This window comes from Colias croceus, chromosome 22 (assembly GCF_905220415.1).
Source record: "Colias croceus chromosome 22, ilColCroc2.1".
NCBI classification, from domain to species: Eukaryota; Metazoa; Arthropoda; class Insecta; order Lepidoptera; family Pieridae; genus Colias; species Colias croceus.
Genome location: NC_059558.1, coordinates 311337 through 337853, shown reverse-complemented (window position 1 = coordinate 337853; position 26517 = coordinate 311337). Strand labels below are relative to the sequence as shown.

Below are 26517 nucleotides of genomic sequence, written 5' to 3'. Positions count from 1 at the left end.
ACTGTCATTTCTCTAAAAAAGGATCACCTACATAACCTTTAAAACATTTTCTGTCAAGCATAATTAAGCTGGGAGGATCTTCAAAAACAACCACAAGGGTCGTTCAACCCAATTGTGAGGGACAAGGGCCCTTCGCAGCTGGAAGAAAACTGAGTTAAGAGACAGGTAACAAAGTTGGAGAATTTACCCGACTTCGGCTATAAAAGAGATATGGTTTAATGTAGTGTTGAAAAATTGAGTAAACTTATAATAATTGACGATCTTGTAGAAATTTTTGTGTGTGTGTGCTCGTAATTGAGTAGAAGGCTATATTATATTATGATATTTTACTAAGTGGTTGGAGAAATGTGTGTGTGTGTGTGTGTGTTAGTAAATTTTCTTGTATCTGTGCATGAAGTAGATGTTGAAGCCCACGGCGTCACTTGCATGGTACTCTGGTTAGCCTATGTGCTAATACAGACTAAAACTGGAACTTTGTTCATCTGGAAATGATTACGTTTTCAGGATAAGGAAAGAAAGGAAAAGGAAACACTATTTCTCTGTTTGAAACTGTACCTTTTTATTATTATCTTCTTTATTTTGCGATGTCTAATCTGCGCAGGATCAGCAGTATTACTTACCTGAAAAAAGAAAAATTCAATTAGCTATTTAAATAGTTTTACGTCAGATCATTAAATATTTATTTATATATAAATTTTTAATATTATTTTCTCTTCCCAGTTTTATTTTATCTGTGAATTTTTAAAGCTTCATAAATTGTTTTTAATCTACTTCATGTTTCAGGCGTGAAAATATTGTAGTAGGTTAATTATTGTACAGTTTTTATTGTTATGGCAATATGGATGAACTAGTTTTACCACGCGACTTCACTCACGTAAAATTATGTCATTTGTTATACCGACTAACAAAACTTCATTCAAATACGTCAGCAGTTTTTGCGTTATAGAGTGATCAACATAATATTTTCTTATAGGTAGCATTAAAATACTACCCCCACTAACTCGTAATAATTTTACACATTTATAAGATTATTCTGTATATTTCATCATCATCATCATCATCATCAGCCCATATTATACGTTCCCACTGCTGGGACACGGGCCTCCTATGAGGGGTACAGGCCATAATCCACCGCGCTGGCCAAGTGCGTGTTGGCGGATGACACATGTCGTCGAACTTTTTAATTCTACGACATGTCGGTTTCCTCACGATGTTTTCCTTCACCGTTCGAGCAGTGGTGATGTTACAACATGCGCAGATAAATTGAAAAATCAATTTATTTCCTGCGCGCTCGCCTGGTCTCGAACCTCGGACTTATCGATTCGAAGTCCGAGGTCTCACCACTGAGCCACCACTGCTGCATATTTAATTTTCTGTATATTTAATTAAATTAAATTATCAGATAGTGTTGTCTCCTAAATTCAAACCGCTGCATTATTAATGTCCCATTTGGCCCATTGGAACCTAATTAAAGCCCCGTGAAGTATAATTAATGGTCTGGAATGTTCTGTTGAGTAATTTTCGTTTATTTTAGCGGTAACATTCAAACGGTTTGAATGGATACTTTGTGCTCGGGTATTGTTGATATATTCAAATCCAATTTAAATTGAACAGAATATTTGTAACTAGCTGTGCCTCGCGGTTTTACCCGCATTGCTCTGCTCCTATTGGCCTTAGTGTGATGATATATAGCCTATAGCCACAGAATATAGAATAGTAGGTACTACGCTATAGCCTTCCTCGATAAATGGGCTAGCTAACACCGAAAGAATTTTTCAAATCGGATTAGTAGTTCCTGAGATTAACAAACAAACAAGATTTTTAATATGAATATATTATATTAATAATTAATAAATAATAAGTATAGATTGTAGAGGCATCAGTCGTTGTACAAACGCTAAAATTATAAAGTTACATCAATTTATTTCAAAAAAAGAGGAGATTCTCAATTCTACTTGTTTTTTGGTTTCTAATATCATTTTTATATTTATTTTTTTATTTGAAAGCTACTAAAAAGTATTTTATTTCTTAATTTATAAACTCCCATACAGACAAACGTAAAATAATACTACGTAGTTTTTACCCCGGGCCAATCTTTGCGAAATTATTCATTTTAAAATACCCACAATATATGACATTTTTTCCAAATATGGTTAAAATGATATTCCTTCCGCATTGCAGTCGCATGGAGCCTGGCAATGGCTTGTATTTATTATATTCATAAATGTCCGTTGGGAACGTGGACGCCTTTAACTGCACATGCTTTTAATGAAAATTTTAATAAGCTTATATTATTATCTACACTAATATTATAAAGAGGAAAACTTTGTTTGTTTGTTTGTTTGTAATGAATAGGCTCATAAACTACTGGACCGATTTTAAAAATTCTTTCACCATTCGAAAGCTAAATTATCTACGAGTAATATAGGCTATATAATATTATCACGCTAAGACCAACAGGAGCGGAGCCACGCGGGTGAAACCGCGCGGCACAGCTAGTTAATAATAATATGAATTTTGCCTTTATTGTATGTGGCTTTATATGAACGTCCAGTCTTGTGCCTTTAATCCGAAGAATATTGTTTCCTATATGAGCAAAATTGTAATAAAATTCAGTGTGCTTCAAAAATAATGTTTTCTTTTTATTTTGATGTAGTTCAAGAACAACAGCTTTTTAATATTTGACGGCAACTGCAGTGCAGAGTTGTAAACTATACATGGAAGAAACAAGGTTTTTATCTTATATACTTAGTTCTGACGTGCTGGGTTTCAGCTTTCTCCTGTATAATCTAGTATGGGGATAAAAAACCTGTTCAAATCAACAAATTTTACTCAAATTTGATCAGTCGATAATAAATGAAGCGAAAATCTATTCTGTTTCCTGGAGTTAATAAGCTCTACTAAAATTGAATATAATTTTTTACTAGGTTTCCGCCCGCGGCTTCGCCCGCGCAGTCAAAGAAAAACCCGCATAGTTCCCGTTCCCGTGGAATTTCCGGGATTGCGTCATTTTCCCGGGATAAAAAGTAGCCTTTTTTTTATAGCATTGGGAGGCAAACGAGCAGACGCAATGGCCGATGTTGATGGCAAAGTGCGTCGCCCATAGACGTCCATAACATACGTTATGGGTGTTTCCTATGTCCTTTCTCGGGTATCAAAATATCTCCATACAAAATTTCATGAAAATTGGTTCAGTAGTTTAGGCGTGATTGAGTAACAGACAGACAGACAGAGTTACTTTCGCATTTATAATATTAGTATGGATTTTCAAAAATATACAGAACCGAGTGCTTTCTATTAGGTACCATATTATACAATAAGAAAACGTATAATATTATGTCTAATATCTGAGACCTGAGTATGATGACGTCACAGTGCGTTTGACATTACTTAACTTGGGGGCAAGTTCGCACTACACTCATACTTGAGTTTGATAACTAAGATAAGGGAAAATCGATGCGTCATAGTTAAGTCTTTAAGGGTGCTTTGTTTTAAGCCTTCTTCTATATTACTCATTTTATAAGATTGTTTTTCGAAGAAAAATTCAATTTCGTTGATTTGACAGAAATGTATAAAAAAATAAAAAAAGACGTGTGGCACTCGGGGACTGCCGCGGTAAAGCTATTGCATAGCATGCCTTCAAGCCACACCTCCGAGCCCGTCGGAGTGGGGAGCGTGAGGTTTTTTCGTTACGGAATTTCTCGATTCGGTCCCCGCGCTCAAGGCCCGCGATAGAAGCTATGCAATAGCTTAAAAAAGATGATAGGTACCTACCTAATTATTCAAAATAATAAAGGACGAATTTCATTTTTAAAGTCATTCAAAATTATTGTCTTTTAAACCACTTAAAATTGCTTTATAAATATACATGTAATATTTATATATAATCTCTTATAATGTTAACACCTCCTTGGTGCAGTGGTTATCGCGTGAGCGTAAAACTGAGGGGTTTGATTCCCGGAGGAGACGAAGAAAAAAATGTCTCGACCACACAGAACACAGGAGGATACAGGAGGCTGATCACCTACTTTACCATAAAGAACATTGATCAGTGAAACAGATGTATGAATAATGCATCTGCCCCTTACCCTACTAGGGGACACGGGACTTCACTTCTTACTATGTAAAAGTATGTTAATACGAGGAAAACCAATAGATTATTTAATTTTTCTCCTATAATCTTTAACACTAAAACAACACTAGAATAATAAGCGTGGGTTAACTTGTTTAATGATAAGGAAAATACGCATCTTTCCTGTTCCAATATATATAGATAGTTTGCAGATCGTCTGTGCTGACTCATTTAATGTATCTAGTTTATTTTTATTCTATCGCAAATGATATTAAACATCCTCTGGTCAAGTAAAATAATGCAATAAATTATTATTATATTTAAATAAAAGCTCTATATTTAAATACATAAAAAAGTTATTCGGAGCTTTCCTAATGGGGAGACAAAATCGGCAAGATTCCCAATATTTTCTCAAAAAAAGGATATAAAAAAGTTATTTGACAGCGTAACAATTTTGATATTTTCGAGTAAATAGTAACAAAACGAATTTAATTGATTTTTAACTAACCTGACTAATGTATAGATAGTAATTTGGGAATTCCACACAATTATAAATAAAAAAATCCCAATCAATTTACAATTATTATACCTCATCACTGCAGTTTATGTCAGTCACCAAGTAAAAACAGTCATATATCGAACAGGACAAAGTTGCTTGTAAATATATACAACTATTCATGCATATATAATAAGTGTTTAAAGAGGAAGTTTTGTTTTATCAAACTCAGTGTTTGTCTGCATCTTGTCGTGACCACTACGAATAAAAACGCATAATGAAAATATTTATTTGTAAGTTTTTGAAAATATTTACTAAATTTTTTTAAGTGATTAGTTTCGATATTACACCAAGAAAAGACTACTACTATTATTACTCTTAACAACGTGGGTACAATTTTAAAAAATATTTTTGAAGTGCAACATTTTTAGGCGCGTTGAGAGTAAAATCTCCAGGTCGCGTCATGGCAATATCGTAACGTCATGGAGTAAGGCGACTATCTTTGAATCTTGAAGAAGTTTCACTTCTGACATGTGTACTCGGCACATACGCTCTTTTTTGACAGAGACGTCAACATTGGTCCCATGAAACTCTCATAATTTACATTTATTTAGTCAATTAGACTTCTTTTAGAAGCACTTTCGAATCGTCATTACATATTTTTAACATTTACGTATTTATAAAAATATCTAATAGTGGTAAAAAGAGATGATATAATGCGTTTTTTTGACGGATTGTTTATTAAATTATTATTATATTGCAGTAATAACCATGCTCCTGTCTCTATTCGCCTGGCCTGTGGAACTTGCCAGAAATTGTATATGCCCAGCGGTGTTCGAGCCTGTGTGTGGTACCAATGGAAGAACCTATTCAAATAGATGCCAGTAAGTATAGTGAAAACTACATCAAAATCTGTTCAGCGGTTTCGGTAATATTGTTATATTTTTATTAATTCTTTAAAAGCATCTGGGACTGAAATTCGTACCAGATTTATTTTATAAAAGTATAGCTTTAAATATTATGTATGTATGACTTTCTCAAATAATCTTGGTTGAGAATTTCAACAGATTCGTATCGTCAGTTTATAAAATTTTTATCTATTATAAGATTAAAAGAAATCAAAATCCGTTGCGTAGTTTTAAAGATTTAAACATACAGAAGGACATAGGGACAGAGAAAGCGACTTTGTTATATACTTTTAAGAGCATTGTTTATGTTTATTACAAGAATAATATTATGTTAGAAAGTATTAAAAATACTATTTTTTGCAGAATGAAATGCTCCGGCGCTACCTTCCAGAGAGGCGGCACTTGTTAACAGGATACCAAGGATTCGATAACTAGTGACAACTCTATGCAATTCTTAATATTGAATATTAAACGTTTTTAAACACAATAATTTTCTTTTTTACACGCCTCTAATTACCTACATCGATTAAGAAAAAAAATTAAAATCCATTCATCTATATTGCAATTTTGTGTAGTGTCATGATATATTTTCTTCTTAATATTTATAGATTAACTAGCTTTCCGCCCGCGGCTTCGCCCGCGTTTTGTAAAAAAAGAAAGAAAACCCGCATAGTTCCCATTCCCGTACGATTTCCGGGATAAACCCTATGTGTTAATCCAAGTTACCATCTACATGTGTGCTAAATTTCATTGTAATCGGTTCAGTAGTATTTGCGTGAAAGAGTAACAAACACACACACACACACACACACACACACACATCCTCACAAACTTTCGCATTTATAATATTACTAGCGGTCCGCCCCGGCTTCGCCCGTGGTACATGTTTACGTTTTCTCTACATAAGATCCATCCTCGTACTTCAAGAAATATAATAAAAAAAGAATTATCGAAATCGGTTCAGCCGTTCTCGAGTTATGCGCTTACCAACACATTTTGCGATACATTTTTATATTATAGACTAGCTTCCGCCCGCGACTCCGTCCGCGCGGATGTCGGTCTTCGCGTGGATGGTTTATATTTTCTCCATTTTTAACCGACTTCAAAAAAAAGGAGGAGGTTATCAATTCGGCCGGTATATTTTTTTTTTTTTTTTTTTTATGTATGTACACCGATTACTCCGAGGTTTCTGAACCGATTTACGTGATTCTTTTTTTGTTCGATGCGGGATGGTGTCGAATTGGTCCCATAAAAATTTTATTCGGATAGGCCCAGTAGTTTTTATTTTATGAGCATTTTTGTCTGTAGGTATTTGTAAATTTTGCAAGTGCAAGTTTGAAGTCGGTTGTTTTTAACGCAGTTATCACTTGTGAGTAACTCTGAAAATGATATCTTATAAATATCTATTGGACCCAAATACGGCTAGGCCTATAATAATACGCAACGTGTGTTCGCGGTTCTACGGAACAACGTCTATGGATAAAACTGAAAAATTAATAAGATTATTTTTTTTCTACGTATTTTTCCAGGATAAAAAGTATCCTATTTTACGCCCAGGATAATAAGGTATAATTATACCAAGTTTCATCGAAATCGAACCGGTAGTTTTCACGTGATGTCTTCACATACAGACAGACAGACAGACAGACAGACAGACAGACAAAAATTTTTTTAATCACATTGTTCGGTTTTTTTTATTAACTACGTTGACGTCTAAGTCACTAGTGTATCAGTCAGTAAAGGTGGGTTCCCACGGCATGTCTGCTTCACAAGCATCGGCAGACGACAAGCGCATGTCGCCGTCCGTCGCGATTTGAACTGAGCGTTCCCACGGCATGTCTGCGTATGGCAAGCACTGGCGAGCACGGTGGACGGTCATTCCTACTAATACCTAATCTGTGGGTCATTACAAGATGTTAAGTGATACGTTAAGTTAATTAAAATTAGATGGGTGGTGTTTGATTTAAAAGGAGAAAAAAAAATATGTACATATACATATATACGTATATATATAAAAATAGATACCTAATAATAAATAAATAAGTAAAAACAATATCTATAAATACATGCTATAAATACACATACATACACATATATACTTACATACATACATATCATACATGATACATAATACATAACTATGTATATATAAAAATATTACAGCTCGTTGAAGAGATGACGTATTTGTACGATAATAATAATTATCGTACGGTTCGGAACAATGACGCGCTACAGACGGCAAGCCCCGACGGACGTCGACCAACGCCGTCGCACCGCGCCAAGCGCGCACCTTTGATCTTACCGACTTCCGATGGATAGCACATGCGTCGGCAAACATCGTCAAACGACCACAAGCGCGCCGATTCCCATGGCATGTGGTATGGTGTGGCGCGGTTGGGTTTGTGAAGCAAACATGTCGTGGGAATCAGGCTTAATAAAACAGATTCAATAGAGGAAGGACGTTTCATTTCAACACGAAAACACGGGTTATGCAAAAACAAGCCTTATTGCCGCAACATATGGTCGCATTCGTACCGGATTAACCTGAGCTACAAATCGAAGAACAAAAGAAGTACACGGGCAATTGATCGCGATAAGACGCTCATTATACGAAGTAATTTGTAACGAAGTTGTTATTGAAAGACAATATTCATGATGGCGAATAATAATACGGAACAAATCATACGTGTTTTGGAAAGTACGGCGGAACTTATAAAAAAAACGCAAATTAATATATCTAAGTGTCCTAAACAAAGACTATCCAAGGGATATATACAATCGCGAATTAAACAATTGGAGGATTATTGGCAAACCTTTCAAAGCGCACACTTAGATTTAGTTAAAATAACGCCGAGGGAACAAAAGGCACTTTTACCATACTTCGTCAACGAGGAATTTTACATTCACGAGGACCTTTATTTATGCATACTCGCTGATTTGAAGGATAAATAATTATTGAACATGGAATCCACTGCATCAGCCCGGGAGTCCAGCCATGACAGCACCGTGGTACACATCAACGAACGAGTGAGGTTGCCGCGGATTGAGTTACCTACGTTCGCCGGGAGCTATGAGGGATGGCCGACATTCAATGATTTATACCTAAGTTTAGTGCACAACAACAGCACGCTTTCCGAGGTACAAAAACTACACTACCTTAAGTCCAGTGTTTCAGGCGAGGCAGAAAGTTTTTTACGTAATATTAGAATTACCGATGCTAATTATACACAGGCTTGGGAAACATTAAAATTAAGGTACGGAAACAAACGTTTAATTGTTAACTCTTTATTAAAACGACTTTTTTCTCAGAAAAAATGTATTTGGGTCATTGTCAAATTTTGCGCAGGTTAACTTGTCCCTCAAAACTTTTTTACTTCTATACCATTAAAAAATTAACTGTCACTAAAAACTTACAGCAAATACAAACTTAATCGCATTAATAAACAGATATTAATAAAATAAAGACTTAGTTTTCATTTTTTATTTTATTTTTTAAAGTAACATTGTGGTTTTTTCTGGTAACAGAAGGGTTTTCCATACAAATTTGACCTGTCCCAAGTAGCACTTCGTTACAGAAAATATAAAATAACTACAATTTCCAATATACCAACCCACATCAATTAAAATATTACTATAAACAGAATATTGCGAATATTTCTAAAAGTACATTTTCAACCCGATCAGTGCTAAGATTTATTTTATAAAAAATATTTTAACTTTGTCCCACGTAGTGTTTGGAATCGTGTGCACTACTATGTTACTAAATAAATCATTACTCAAAATAGAGGTGGCGCTGTTTTCGACTTTCTATTAGCTTGAGCGAGGTTTCTGCAGCCATTGTGGTCGTTCGTTAGGTCTGGGGGTGGGGTACATTGAATCTCAGTCGACCGCGTGGCGCTGAACGTGCCGCGTGTTTTTATTCCGCATCAACATTGTTACCTACCTATTAAAGTAAGTAAAACCGTTTTTTTCTATTAACTTACGTTCACTTTGTTGTTTAAGGGGTAATTATGCTCAATTTGAAATAAAAAAATAACTAAATGCATTATTCTATGATTTATGTCTTTTAGAATGTAAAATTTACAACTCTGTTATCATCATTCTGTTACTTAGCTCATGGTAACAGAGTTGAGTAAGCATGTATTCTGTAACTTTTGTTTGAAATTTTATATTTGTAATAATTTTTTTTCTTAAGAATCGGTTTCCCAAAGTAATTTTGAGTTGTTATATGTAAATAAATCATATTTAATTAAATGTAACTTTGAAGATATTGTTACAGGTTATTCTGCCGTTATTAACGCCCTTAAAATGCCTCTCACGCCAGCTGAGAAGCAAGCAAGTTAACAGAAACAGATCGAAGTTATTTACAGGTTATATAAAATTTAAGTAACAATTAGAAACAGTTAACAAGAGATAGGAGACGTATAAAAAACAATGCAACAGAGAAAAACGAAAGAAGTCTAAAAATAAGGACGGCAATCCAGAAAATCCAGTAAATGCTATTAAAAATGGCCATGAAAAAGTTAAGAATCTGAAGGAAAAGTATGCTATTGATAAAATATTCGACAAGAAGGCCGTTAAAATGTCTAGGCAGGAAATACAAATTATACAAGAGTGTCTTGCTGTGGATCAAAGTTTCATATGAAAAGTTTGTATTTGCTGTAAGTTTTTAGTGACAGTTAATTTTTTAATGGTATAGAAGTAAAAAAGTTTTGAGGGACAAGTTAACCTGCGCAAAATTTGACAATGACCCATACAAGAGTGTCTTGCTGTGGATCAAAGTTTCATATGAAAAAAATCAGCCCACATGTAAGAAAAATGTTTTTAGAACCAAAATCAATCTTTTCGAACGTGACGACATATCAAGAGTATGCAATTTATTCACTTATAGTAAAAAAAGAACAACTAAGTTACTGTGTTACAACTCTGTTACTTTCGTGTCCCGAAGATTAAAGAACTTAGTTACGAAATTTAGGAAAAGCTATTCAATATAATACTGCTATATTACAATAGGTTAATTTGTCAGTTAATGAAGCGGTTATATGTTGTAATTAGCTGTTAATTTACAGATATTTCATGGAGTAGTGTAGAATTTAAGGTTTGTTATAATTCATAAAGTAACAGAGTTGACTAAAATTGTAAATAAATTACTGTTAAACTTAAAAAAGCTTGTGTTTCTAATGGTGATTATAAGATATAAGACTGTAATTAATATAAAAGCCAAAATATGTTCGACTGGCTTATTTAATTTAATGATAAAAGGTAAAGTGTAATAATAACAGAGTTGTATTTTTTCTCCACCCTGACGCACTAAATCTGAAATAAATCTTAAATTATTAGCTAAACATCTCGGCCAACTTGAATTACAGATACTTCAGTTATTTTAACAGGCACGGGCATAAAGAAAAGTTCAATTTTAAAATATTTTCTTTTTCACATTTTTGAAATCTGCAGTTACGTTTACCTGCGCAAAATTTGACAATGACCCATTTCGCAAACTGCTTCTCAGTTAAAATCATTATTAGATACCACTATCTAATGAAGTTTTAAATACTTAGTCTTGTAAATTTAAATCCCACCAAAAACATAAATGTAAAAATTGGAGCCGAGTTCAATCGTTGACCTAATTTGCCAAAAAAAGAAATGAGATCTAAATGTGTGCCAAGTTCTGCAGACAGTCCAGAAATTTATTTACAAAGATGTATTAAGTTCTTAGGTTGACTGAAAACTCAATTGTTTTATTTTCCCTTAGAGAACAATGTTTATTCCAAAATATAACTTTTTTAATTTGAATAATATAATTATTTTCACAAAGCAAACAACTAATGACCTATTGAACCCCATAATTTGATGAGGCTAGTTTTACATACCTACTGTTTATATTTTGTGAGGTTCTAAAAACTAGCCTCATCAAATTATGGGGTTCAATAGGTCATTAGTTGTTTGCTTTGTGAAAATAATTATATTATTCAAATTAAAAAAGTTATATTTTGGAATAAACATTGTTCTCTAAGGGAAAATAAAACAATTGAGTTTTCAGTCAACCTAAGAACTTAATACATCTTTGTAAATAAATTTCTGGACTGTCTGCAGAACTTGGCACACATTTAGATCTCATTTCTTTTTTTGGCAAATTAAGTCAACGATTGAACTCGGCTCCAATTTTTACATTTATGTTTTTGGTGGGATATCATTACTTTTTGTACAGAAAATTACTCTGCAAATTTGATTTACTTTATAAATATAATACTTTTTATATACGATTTTTTTTTCTTGCGGTTTCTCTGTATGGTTTGTTTAGTATTATCCTACTAATATTATAAATGCGAAAGTTTGTATGGATGTATGGATGTATGGATGTTTGTTACTCTTTCACGTAAAAACTACTGAACCGATTACAATGAAATTTAGCATACATATAGAGGGTAACTTGAATTAACACATAGGATAGTTTTTATCCCGGAAATCCCACGGGAACGGGAACTATGCGGGTTTTCCTTTGCAAACGCGGGCGAAGCCGCGGGCGGAAATCTAGTTTTCTATATTTTCTTGTATGTTATGAATGTCAGCGCACATTGCCCCGTCATTATCTGCAATTTTTTAAACTCGTTTTCTGTTTAAAAGATTACATGATTTTCTAAACATCCAGCGTGAATTTGTACACCCACTATTACCAAGATGCAAAGATCGTTGTAGAAGAATCGTCGCCTTACTCCATGACGTTACGGTATTGCCATGACGCGATCTTGAAATTTTACTCTAAACGCGCCTAAAGATGTTTCACTCATATTAATATTACGCAAATTAAATCATTTCGACCTTCGACGAAGCCTTCTTCCATTACACCATTTATGGTAATTATTTTTGCATGCTTGTATTGGCTAAACATGTTTGTGCTTTATTAATATAATTGTATCACCATTGAATACCATGTTTAAAGCAAAATAAAGATTTTATTTATTTATTTATTTATTTACACAGAAATTAAAACTAAACTAAACACTCATAAATAAAGAATAAATAAATGTGAATATGTAAAATTATATATTATTTTTAACTGTACGAGCAATAAAGGCAATATTTTTATTACAATTTTCTTTTATTTTACGTTTAATAACAGTTTTGAGTAATCCGCCCTAGCGATACTAGCACGAGTGAGTGTGATGTCAGAGGCGCTTCGAATCTACAGATGTTTCGTCCTAAAATATGTAAACTTCAATAATCTATATCTCAGTCATTTATTGATGGATTTCAAAATTTTTTTCGGCCACTGATTAGTTTTGATCTATTTTTTAAGACTAGTAAGGTGATTATACTCTTTTCTAATTTTTTAAACTTTTCCATTTTTCCATACAAACAAAATTTATGTCATTGAAAAAAAAATTAAATACAAATAAATTCAGTATTTTCTGATTTTTTCCTTTGTACACTCACTATTACCTAGTTGATTACAAAATTTGAACTTTCTAGGTCATCTGGAAGTGGGTTAGGTTTTGTATATGTCTATAAGTCAGTCAGTCTTAAAAATTGCGATTTTTGGATATTAATATCTACGCAACTGTTTAATCTGTATTTATGAAATTTAAGGTTCTTGTTTATCTTGAGGTCCTCTTGATATGTACCAAATTTGGTTTATATAACTTAAATAGTTTTCGAGTTATAAGGGGGTGAAAAGTGGCTCGAAATGGTTCGTGTAAATATACACACGGCTGCTGCTCGCCAGTTCTCTTCGCTTGAACTCGGCTTGACACGCTGCCGCGTGTCTAGATGTATCCATCGACTCTTGGGATCCGATTATAATATTTCTCGTAGTGCAGAAGTTAGACCCAGAGTCTCATAAAGCGTGGGAGGAATTTGCGTACACAAAAAGTGAAGAGTTACCGAAGTGGTTAGATTTAAAACAGTATTTAGAGTCTAAATTTCGTACATTAGAATTAATTACACCGCCTGTAAGGTCTACTAAAGAACGCGTTTTTCATGTAAGTACGTCTGTTAATTCTGTGAAATGTTGTATAATGTGTAATGAGAATCATAATCTGTGTAAATGTAAATCTTTTGCAAAAATGAATTGTAATGAACGTGTTGAATATGTAAAAAGTAAGAAATTGTGTTTTAACTGTTTGGCCCCAGGTCATTCGGCATTTAAATGTCGTATACCTTTGTCGTGTCACATATGTAAAAAGCGTCATCATTCTCTTCTACACCGATCAAATATAGGTATAGGTACAGATTCGTCGGTATCCGAGGTAACTACACAACCGTCGACATCAATGCGGACCGATGTAGATGAGAAGAAGGTGCATACTACAATGACGTCTTTACATAGTCTAGGAGATGGTGAACATAAGGTAAGTCTCTTGGCAACTGCGGTAGTAGTGGTTAAAGGTGAAAATGGACACACTACTACTCTTAAGGCATTAATAGATTCAGGGTCACAGGCATGTTTTATTACAAAACGAGCTGCACAAGTCTTAAAGTTACAGCTCAAGCCGGTTAATATGATAGTAACTGGCATGGAGTCTTTGAAGGTACATGTAAGGAATGAGGTCAAAGTAAATATTTTGTCTCGGTGGGAACCTAAGTTTGAGTTACCAGTACACGCCTACGTGATGTCAAAGTATTTAAAAATAAACTTTCCTTCAAAAAATAGTATTAAACATGAGCTTGTACACTTTAACAATTTAAATTTAGCAGATCCAAACTTTTATGAGTCGGGTTGTATGGATCTTTTATTGGGTGTAAATGAATACACAAAAATTCTACAAGAAGGTTTAATCAAGGGTCTCTCAGGTACTATATGTGCTCAAAATACCAACCTGGGATGGATCATTATGGGTGGAATTAACATGAAGGTTAACACTATACATAAGTCTTTAATGGTTACAAATTTAACTAGTGATTCAAATATTAATGACTTACTTAAAACTATATGGGAGATAGATATTGATACAAATAGAAAGTTAACTAAAGAAGAGCAACTATGTGAAGATATATATGAAAGAACACATGAGAGAGATACTAATGGAAAATATATAGTTACATTACCTTTTAAAACTGAAAAGCTGCTTTCACCTGAAGGAAACACGAGAGAAGTAGCTGTAAGAAGATTGATGCAATTAGAGAGAAGATTTAAAAGAGATCCAGATCTGAAAAAAGAATACCTGAAAGTAATAGAAGAATACAAAGAATTAAAACACATTGAAGAAGTACCTGAAAAAGAAATAAATAAAAAAGCAGTTTACTTACCCCACCACGCCGTTGTACGCCAAGATAAGGAGACCACGAAGACTCGAGTTGTGTTCGACGCTTCCTGTAAAGGTTCTAACAACATATCATTAAATGATGAACTCTTACCTGGTCCAGTATTGCAAGAAGATCTCAGAAACATTATTATGAGGTGGAGAACTCATAAAATCTGTTTCGTATCAGACATTCAGAAAATGTACAGAATGATATGGATGAATAGGAATGATGTCGACTACCAAAGAATAGTCTGGCGAAATGATCCAACTGAAAATATACAAGATATGAGATTACTTACCGTCACTTTTGGCACAGCATCCGCTCCATACCTAGCTGTAAGAACACTTAAACAACTTGCTGCTGATGAAGGTCATCATTTTCCTGAAGCTGCTAGAATATTAAACGAAGATTTTTACGTAGACGATTGCATGTCTGGTGGTGATGATTTGGAACAATGTATTCAGCTAAGAAAAGATTTGACGGAACTATTGCGAAGAGGAGGTTTTGATCTTAAAAAGTGGTCGTCTAATAGTGCAGAATTTTTACAATCTTTAGAACCAAATGATAGATCTACAAAGGCGCATTTAGATATTAAATTAGATGGTATTGTCAAGGCATTAGGTGTTCAATGGAATTTGGGAACGGATCGATTCGAATATAATTTTAGTTTAGAATCAATAGATGACGATAACGTTATAATAACTAAACGCAATATTCTTTCTGATATACAAAAATTATTTGATCCATTAGGATGGATTGCACCTTGTATTGTTTTAGCTAAAATTTTAATGCAGAAGTTATGGCTTGAAAAAGCAAACTGGGATGAGGATCTTAATATTTTTATAAAAGAAGAGTGGAAGAATATTCGCGATGATCTCCAAAATATAAAGGATATTACTATAGATAGATGGCTTGGAACAGTAAATACAAATTTTGATACAATTGAAATTCATGGGTTTTCAGACGCTTCGACATTAGCTTATGCTGCAGTTGTTTACTGTCGTGTTAGAAATGATGATGGAACTTATAGTACAAGTCTAATTGCTGCAAGAACAAGGGTTGCACCACTTAAGACGATATCATTACCTAGACTTGAACTCTGTGGAGCTTTATTACTTTCCAAACTTTTGAAGCAAGTATCACAATCACTGCGTATACCAACGTCCAAGGTTTTTGCTTGGACAGATTCATCAATTGTTATTGCTTGGCTATTTGGTGAACCTTCGAGATGGAAAGCTTTCGTCGCAAATAGAGTAGTTGAGATAGTTTCTACAGTTAATAAGGAACAATGGCATCATGTTCAATCTCACGATAACCCAGCAGATATAGCATCGCGAGGAATGCTTGCTATAAATCTTAAAAACTGTGACATTTGGTGGAATGGTCCCAGGTGGTTAAGAAACAATGAACTACAATTAGAAAGACCAGAATTTATACAAACTGATTTAGAAGAAAAGAAGATACCTATTAATACAGTCCCACTAACAAACACTAAACAAGATAAAATTTCATTGAAATTTGAAGAATTTGATACATTAAAAGAATTATTGAAAACAATAGCTTATTGTAAGAAATTTTTGAGATTTAAAAAGAATAAAGAAGACATGAAAATAACAACTGAATATTTGACCAGTTTGCAACAGCGAACAAAATGGTTGAAGAAGAATGATGAATTTAAAGTAGGTGATGTTATTTTGATTAAACAACCTAATTTGCCACCTGGCAAATGGGCATTAGGGCGTATCACTGCCAAACACCCGGGGCCAGACGGTTTCACTAGGGTTTATAGTGTAAAAAGCGGTGATAGTGTAATAAAAAGAAGTGTATCTAAATTGTGTTATCTTCCTATCTATACAGATATCAATTAATCATTTAAAACAAGCGAGTCAATTCATTTCGCATGTTCTTTTGCTATGGTATATGTATGTGTATTTGATTAATTGTATAAGTGTAAAATGTAAACCTATCTGTACTGATATTATGTGTAAACAAATATTTAATATAAAACTGTCATAAAAATGTATAAAATTGTGTGTAAACTAAAATATAAAAAATAACAAAGCTTGCAAAGATGTATTATGATGTGTATTTGATAAATTTATTAAAAATTAAAGTCAAAATTATAGTGTCGTAAACAAATGTTCAATGTAATATGTATGTAATGTATGTAACATTCAAATTTAAGGTATATATTGATTTTTTACGGTGTTATTTGTTAATTCATACAGCATGCCGCTTGTTTGTAAGTTAAGGAGACTAATTTCATTGTTATTTGAAAGGACTAGTGTAGTCCTTTGGTGGGCGGTATGTTCGGTTTTTTTTATTAACTACGTTGACGTCTAAGTCACTTGTGTATCAGTCAGTAATAAAACAGATTCAATAGAGGAAGGACGTTTCATTTCAACACGAAAACACGGGTTATGCAAAAACAAGCCTTATTGCCGCAACACACATATTTGGGTTTGGTATCGATCCAGTAACGCCCCCTGCTATTTATTTTTTTAATATTTTCAATGTACAGAATTGACCCTTCTACAGATTTATTATATGTATAGATATGTATAATTGTATAGATTAGTAGGATGATCTCTACACAAGTCAACCCGGGACTTTACCTTTTTCCGATATCTAGTGTGCCCTTCAATGCATCGCATCGCATTCGAATGAGTCACAATGTTTATGTTATAAGAACCGGTCGGTCACTTGAGAATTCCGAGACCTACAAGCTGAGAATAATAGTACATTACCTATCTATAAAATGACCACCTCCTTGGTAAAGTGGTTGTCGCGTGAGCGTAGAGAGGTCGTGGGTTCGATTCCCGGTGGAGACGAAGAAAAAAAAAGTCTCGGTGTGGCAGGACATAGAAGGCTGATTACCTACTTGTCCCTATAAGAAAATCGATCAGTGAAACAGATGTATAATGCATCTGCCCCTAACCACCTTTTTCACTATCTATAAAATAATAGATAAAATTATAGATAGTAACATATATTATTTTGTTAAACAGACTGACAATTAGACAAATGAATTTAATAAGTACAGTACCTATCTCTACATAATATTATTGTATGTATAGTCACAAAGTGTTTTACAGAACCTCCTTATTTAGGAAGTCGGTTAAAATAAGTGGTCATAGAGAAACATTTAACATATGAATTATGTTATGATAATTTATTATTATAACCAATAATAATTAATTACCTATATATTATGAATTCTCACGTTTTAGAATAGTAAGTAGGTACGTGCTAAGTTGCTCTCCTATTTCATGCATTGACTTTTCGCCAAGAATCACGAACAATTGTTTATGATTGCATATAAATCCTACTAATATTATAAATGCGAAAGTTGGTTAGGATGTGTGTGTTTGTTACTCTTTCACGCAAATACTACTGAACCGAAAACAGTGAAATTTAGCATACATATAGAGGGTAACTTGGATTAACACATAGGATAGGTTTAATCCCGGAAATCCCACGGGAACGGGAACTATGCGGGTATTCCTTTGAAAACGCGGGCGAAGCCGCGGGCGGAAATCTAGTCTTATATATTTTTAAGTTAAATATAAATTATATGAGATTGCGAAATTCTATACCTATGTAGAAAACTGTTAAGTTGGAAGGGCAAAGCTATTAAGATAGGATAAAACATCGTTTTATTGAAGCTCATTTATATGTAGTGATTATGTTAGTAAATTAAATTAAAAATGAACATTTATTCCTATATTGTATAATACAATAATAGCATACCGTCTCCTTCCCACACGCATAATCTCATATCCTGTATCCTTGTCATCAGCATATTTCAATGTAAAATTGGAAGCAATTATTCAGCCCCAGATAATGTCACAGATAATAAATCAAGCAGAATGGCGGGAAACTCATATATCACGGCTTCAATAGAAGAATTACGTATATCGGAAAAATCATTTTTTACGACTAATTTGACGGTTTTATGATAGATGGCCGAATGGACGTGTCAATATTTTAGAATGCGTGGATTTTTGTTTTATCGTTCCGTGTTTTGGAAGATGATTATTTTGGATGATGATGCAAAAAGCTGCTGTTTCTTTGTGCAGAGCTGTATGCATCTTCTTATATGTATATAAAAATGAATCGCAAAATGTGTTGGTAAGCGCATAACTCGAGAACGGCCGAACCGATTTCGATAGTTCTTTTTTTATTACATTCCTTGAAGTACGAGGATGGTTCTTATGTAGAGAAAACGTAAACATGTACCACCGGCGAAGCCGGGGCGGACCGCTAGTTTTGTATAACAACTGGCTCTATTATTTTATGTTTTTCTTTTTCCCTATTCTATTAGTAAAAATAAATAAATCTTTCACTTTAATCACCGAAATTTTACCTCTAAATGGAATTAATTGTTTCCATCAGCACTTGATGCTATATATTCCTTGATTCTCAAACAGCTCGGAACGAATGATATTCGCTTGTGAACGTACGCACTGCGGCCCATTTGTTACTCTCTAATGGTACTTTGAATACGATAGGAATTCTAGCAAATACTAGACACGGATGCTGGGTTTAGGAAAGCAACTAGAAGGTTAAATTAAATTTGAAAATGATCTTGGAAAACACTTTTCAAATTGGCAATCGATTGGTAGAGACATTGAATAGTTTCATTGCACAAAATTAATATAAACATCTGAATTTTCTCTCCCTTCGAATCCAATCCACCTTACCTACCTTGAAAAAAAAAACATACCATAAAATTACCATAGAAATTTAAAAAAAAAATTAAATTTAAAAAAATTAAAAATTTTAATTAGAAATTTCATGAGTTTTTCATTTTGTGTGTTTTTTAATTTTTTGAAGTGAAACTTTTTTAGGCACGTTGAGAGTATAATTTCAAACACACAAACTCAAACTCAAACATTTATTTATTCAATTAGACTTCTTCTAGAAGCACTTTTGAAACGTCATTACGTCATATTTTTAACATTTACCACCGATTCGGAAAGCAGTATCTACGGAGAAGAACCGGCAAGAAACACAAGTTCAAGGTCACGTCAAGGAATAAGGCGACGATTTTGGAATATTTGAATCTTGGCAAAGAAGTTTCACTTCTGACACGTGTGTCTTGTGCTCGGCACATACGCCTTTTTATCATAAATAGCACTTACCTCATGCTTATGGTCCTTCTTGATGGGCCCATGGCCCCCACCCGTGCTCTGTACTGTGTTCATGTTCACGCACACACACAACCGTCACACATACTTACACACTACACTACAAGTTGTATAACACTACCGTTAAATGGACTGTATGATTAGGCACTGGTAGTTTTCACAGCACTTGGATATATGGAAAATAAGGATATTATCAAAGGAAAGGTATAGAGGATTTAATTGAAGTCGATGTTTATTTTTTTTAATTCAGTTTAATTCCAGCATTTTTTCACTCCCATACGTAACAATATTAATGTGTCTAATTTATCCCACACTAAGCTCTGAATAAATTGACGTAACATGGATTTTAATTATTAAATGAATATGATGATGATGATGAAAGAATGCTCTTGCACTAGCTCTATGTTCGTTTGGTCTAAATGCACCGATATACTATGTCAGCTATTTCACGAAACATATCTCTTTCTTTAATTCATAAGTGAACATGTATAAAACACGGTCTAATCGTTCTTAGTAGTTTATTTGATACTAGCTTTCCACCCGCGGCATCGCCCGCGCAGTCAAAGAAAAACCCTCATAGTTCCAGTTCCCGTGGGATTTCCGGGATAAAACCTATCCCGGGATAAAGAGTAGCCTATGTCCTTTCTCGGGTATCAAAATATCCCTATACCAAATTTCTATGCAAATTGGTTCAGTAGTTAAGGCGTGATTGAGTAACAGACAGACAGACAGAGTTACTTTCGCATTTATAATATTAGTATGGATACAAGTTGGCAGTCGCAGTAGCAATTTAGAGCAACCACTAAAACACTTCGCGAATCAAATTAATCACTGAACTTATTTGGCGCCATTCAATGTAATCACTAGTTGCGGCACGTGTCGTTACATGTGATTTAAAAAAAAAGATGTTTAAATAATATGTTTTTGATTACAAATGCTACATGATAATCTGCGATATCTTTATAAATTTAGATTATATGCATTATTTTTAAATAGGTATTTCTTGGTTTAAGTTTATTATATTTAATTAGATATATTCTATATACATTATACAATATACATATCTAATTTAGTATAGTTTAGTCCATACTCACATGAAAATTTTGTAAATAACTTGAATTTTCTTTAGTAGAGTCATTTTCAAATGTAATTTCTTCTTTTATTATTAAAAATAAACACACTAAAAACCTTACCTGCTTTCTAACAAAGTCGGGTACACAGAAATAGTATTCATATTAAAATATTTCACTACAGGAATACCAGTGGCTGAACATCCTTTTAAACTAATATTCTTTAACATTTTAACATTTTCAAATACATAAGCTCAAAGGGAATTTCTCTCTAACAATTTTTAACCGACTTCAAAAAAAGGAGGAGGTTATCAATTCGGCCGGTATGTTTTTTTTTATGTATGTACACCGATTACTCCGAGGTTTCTGAACCGATTTACGTGATTCTTTTTTTGTTCGATGCGGGATGGTGTCGAATTGGTCCCATAAAATTTTTATTCGGATAGGCCCAGTAGTTTTTATTTTATAGGCATTTTTGCAAGTGCAAGTTTGAAGTCGGTTGTTTTTAACGCAGTTAACACTTGTTAAACTTCTGATGCACTTTCAAATTCTTTTAGCATCAAGATATTGTATTTTGTTATAAAACTACTGATAATAAGTTGTGCTATAAGGTTAATAAATGAGTATGTTAATGGTAATCTGGAAGAGATCGCTGCCTAGCGATAAGGCCGCCATTTGTACATACTTGCATCTGTTTGTTCTATATCTGTGTTTTATGTAAATCTTGTGTGTGTGCAATAAAGTATTATCTATCTATCTATCTATAAAAAAAATAAAAAATAAAATAAAATTTATTAGCAACTTCAAATATAATCATTACAATATTGCTCTGCCTTCTGAACTAGGTAATTACCTGTATCTCAGAAGGCAGTGCCTTCCCTTACAAATTCCATATTACATTATATATTTTGGCAAGTTAACAAAATAAATTTTAGTGACTAATGACGAATTACGTATACTAATTAAAATATACGATTTGGCCGATGGATATTGTGTGTGTGTGTGTGTGTGTGTGTGTGTGTGTGTGTGTGTGTGTGTGTGTGTGTGTGTGTGTGTGTGTTGTGTGTGTGCTTGTGTGTACCTGTGTTTGCGTGAGTGTGCATGAGTGAGTGATTTTGTTGCAAGCATTTATTTAATAGTTATGAAAAGATTTTCAGTTCTTATCTATGTTTATAGCATCGTAGCGTCGGTATGGATGAACCGATTTGAATGAGACTTAGCATCGTTATTAGATTAGATTAGTAAATAATTGCTGTAACGTGATCAAGTGAATAAAATTACATGTATTTGTGGATAGATTTATTTAATATTACAAAATGAAACGAAGCACTAGGCTACTATTCATTTCGGAAACGTTAAGCTAGGATAATAACTATTCTTATTATAACCAATACTTAACACATTTTTTACTACTTAAGTAACACATGCATTTGAAAAAAATGTGTTACTTATTAGACACAATTAATTCCTAGTAAATCTAAATGTCATTTTATAAAACACTAGCAGTCCGCTCCGGCTTCGCTCGTAGTACATGTTTTGCAATAAAAGCCTATGTTCTTTCTCAGGGTCTAAAGATTGTCTGTGCAAAATGTCACCAAAATCGGTCCAGTAATTTATGAGCCTATTCATTACAATCAAACAAACAAAGTTTTCCTCTTCATAATATTAGTGTTATAACAACCGTGTTAATATTCGTTCATGTTTTCATACTTCGACTGTAGAATGTTCGTATTACATTCTATACATATAAATGGAATGTCTGTCTTGATGTTGAAACCATTTTGTGGTTGGTAATGCTTTGAAATTATCTTTGAAATGTAATGCAGTTTGGTAAAGTAATATTCTAAAGGCATGCTTGCTTATTTACTTGTTTAATATGTATTAGAGGTCATACTTTTTATTAAAAGTTCTCTCTGTATGTTTCAATTGAATAAATTTTACGTAATCCATACTTACTAGTAATATTATAAATGCGAAAGTAACTCTGTCTGTCTGTCTGTTACTCAATCACGCCTAAACTACTGAACCAATTTTCATGAAATTTGGTATGGAGATATTTTGATACCCGAGAAAGGCCATAGGCTACTTTTTATCCCGGGAAAATGACGCAATCCCGGAAATCCCACGGGAACGGAAACTATGCGGGTTTTTCTTTTACTGCGCGGGCGAAGCCGCGAGCGGAAACCTAGTAAATAAATAAGTAACTATAATAAATTACTACTTTTGTTGCAATACATAGTGTTATAAATATGTGTATTCATTACATTATATTTGTCCACAATTTATAAGATCTACATTGATTAAAATACCTGATACAGTGACATAACTCAATCATTTATCAGTAAATATAATCCTCTCATCATTACACACATTTACGTACAAATTGATATTTTTGGTTTTATGGCATTCAAACGCCTTATAAATATAAATTTATAAAGAATAGAAAAAAATCGATCTCGAGGCGGGACTCGAACCCGCGAATCCTTTCGCGCCATTCCGGGGCGGATGCCTGACCAACTCGGCCACTCGTGACCCGCCAGAGCGATCGAATTTATTCTATTCCTTCAGTTTTATGTGTCTAAACTCTCTTTATAAATTTATATATTTAGTTACATACAATTTATCATACTACCAAAAAAAATAATATTAAAAAAAAAAAGAAAAATCCAATACCAATACACAAAGACTAACAAATTTGCATGCCAAGTGCTCTTCAGCCTACATATTAAAAGTCTTACACCATGACGTCATAAAGCCAAAAATAGCTGTAACACACGCTTCATCTGACCCCTCATTAGTTTCCAAGACGTACCTTTTTACTAGTACCTTTTTGACCTCTCACTGCATATTAGTACCTTCAATATTAGACCTATTAGTACCTTTTTGACCTCTCACTGCATTGCATTCAAAAGAATTCGCTCATTCAAGATATTTATAACTTTAGTCCATTGAAAAGTTACATTTGGGGTTGCATTTCTTAGAGGACGCAATTTTATTTTTTTGATGTGTAGAGGGGGTTAGTGTGAAGCTATCACCAAGTTTGTGGGGTCGCCACCCTTGTCCCACGGCCGCCATCTTGAAAATAGCGGAAGATATGGTTTATACGATATATCTCTTAAACTGTTTATCTGATAAAAAAAATTTGTTAACATTATTTGTTGCAAATTAAATTCTCTACAATTTTGGTCCAGTAACTTTTTGTCGTAGTAACTGATAAATAGTACTCACTTCAGAGCGCTGTAAAACCTTAGCTATTGACGTAATGAAAAAAATGTTGTATGTAAAAGTTGTTCCTCGAAAAACAATCTACAAAAATGGTCTGATATCATTTCTTCGTAAAATGGTAAAAAACAATTTTATCGAAACATTTAAATAGCTCCAATTTCTGAACATTTTCGCTTATAAATTTTTTATTTATAGTTCTACGACAAAAAGTTACTAGACCAAAGTTGTAGAGAATTTAGTTTGCAACAAATAATGTTAACAATTTTTTTTATCAGATAAATAGTTTAAGAGATATATCGTAAAAACCATTTCAACCACTATTATCAAGATGGCGGCCGTGGGACAAGGGTGGCGACCCCACAAACTTGGTTTTAGCTTCACATTGAACCCCCCTACACATCCAAAAAATAAAATTGCGTCCTCTAAAAAACACAAGGTTAGGCCAAAAAAATGTAACATTTCAATGGACTAACAATGTATTGTGATTGTCTTTAACTGTACTGAAAAATAGTACTAATTTCGGAGCGCTTTAAAACCTTAGCTATTGACTTTATGAAAAAATGTTGTATCTAAAAGTTGTTCCTCGAAAAAAATTCTACAAAAATGGTCTGATATCATTTCTTCGTAAAATGATAAAAAAAAGTTTTATTGAAAAATATAAATATCTCTATTATCTGAACATTTTCGCTTATAACTTTTTTATTTATAGTTCTACGACAAAAAGTTACTGGACCAAAATTATAGAGAATTTAATTTGCAACAAATAATGTTAACAAATTTTTTTTATCAGATTAATAGTTTAAGAGATATATAGTATAAACCATATCTTCCGCTATTTTCAAGATGGAGGCCTTGGGACAAGGGTGGCGAACCCACAAACTTGGTGATAGCTTCACATTGAACCCCCCTACACATCCAAAAAATAAAATTGCGTCCTCTAAAAAACGCAAGGTTAGGCCAAAAAAATGTAACATTTCAATGGACTACTTTGGGTGCATTTGAAATGTGTTTTTGACTGTTTTGCGGATTGAGCTAGTATGATGTTATATTATTTTTTGAGATTTTCTGAAGCTCAGAAAGCGTAATATTTTTGCAGGTTAAGTTTGTTTAATTGCAAGTAAGAGACATTTAGGTAAATTCAATTTAAATACATACAAAAAATAGTCAATTTTACTGATTTTTGAAAGAAACTGTGTTTAACAGTGAAACCATAGACAGAAAGAGACTATCACTTTAATAAAATTGTGTTGGACTATAAATGATAAATATATTATTTTATCGTTTGTTAGTCTATAATTATTCACAAGAGATAATTACTAAAACAAAAGTTAACAGAAAACAAAATTTAGAACGAAGAGTGAAAAGAATTATTCAGCTTATGCTTTACAAGTTGGAACCCAGATTTTCCTTGGCTCTTATTTTCTTGAAAGCGGTAATGCTTTGCTTTGATAAACATCACATCAGTTAGTGTCAGTCTGACAGAGACAACGTCAACACGATTGAACTAATTTTAATGCAATTTCACACTAGGTGAAGTTATAAACTATCGTAGTTTATAACTTCAAGTAAGTTAATTAAAACGAATGTACAGACTAATGAAGAAGAGTGATTAATGCGCAAAGAAATGAAATTAACTCAAACTAAAACACAAAGTAAAATTATACTCAAAGTTTCTCGCAGAAACGCTTTAGAATTATCATATTATTATATAACAATAAGTACTACCTCAATGTAGAAATTCCTTTCCGAAAATGTTGTAGATAATTTCTATGTAGTATGACGATCCAAGCGCTTTTAGAAGTCTGGTTCAGTATATGATTTTAACTACAGTTTAAAAATAATTTTAGAATACGAGAAATATGTAATTATTTTCTAACAAAAAACTAAACCGGAAACGGTCAGAACTGGATAAAATTTAAATTGAACAAATGGGATGTAAGCTTTCAATTAAAACATCATCAAAATGGATTCACCCAGGCGTAAGTTCTGACATAACTAACCAAAAAAAAAATGATAGAGTCGAATTGACTTCCCCCTTTATTTGAAGTCGGTTGAAAAGTATCGAAAGAAAGCGTATTTTTGTACGAAACAAATTTTGTTCTAATGTTATAACTTAGAAAGTGCTCGACTTAGAAAAGTCTCCCTCGAGTGTTTAAAGATAAACAGTTCCCAGGATTGACAATATTTTGACGTTCTTTTGGAAACCTTATCATTCTTTCTGGATATGGGGAATAAGGGAATTCAGCTTCGAATAAAGTTAGACGAGATTAAGACACGTCGCTTGTGTTTTTATGAAATATGTCGTTTCTTTTATGTTTGAATTTTTTATAGATATTTAAAGGGTTGAAAAAAA

The 26517-nt window shown here is 33.2% G+C and overlaps 1 protein-coding gene and 1 long non-coding RNA gene across 2 annotated transcripts in view; one reads left to right on the top strand and one right to left on the bottom strand.

The window, feature by feature from the left end:
- Nucleotides 1–26517, bottom strand: part of LOC123701672 (inactive dipeptidyl peptidase 10) — a 305461-nt gene that overhangs the window by 158803 nt on the left and 120141 nt on the right. The gene's annotated exons all lie outside the window — the stretch shown is intronic.
- On the top strand, nucleotides 8794–10112 carry LOC123701673. The gene is made up of 2 exons (XR_006752767.1): nucleotides 8794–9427; nucleotides 9756–10112. It is a non-coding gene; the product is annotated as an uncharacterized LOC123701673 (long non-coding RNA).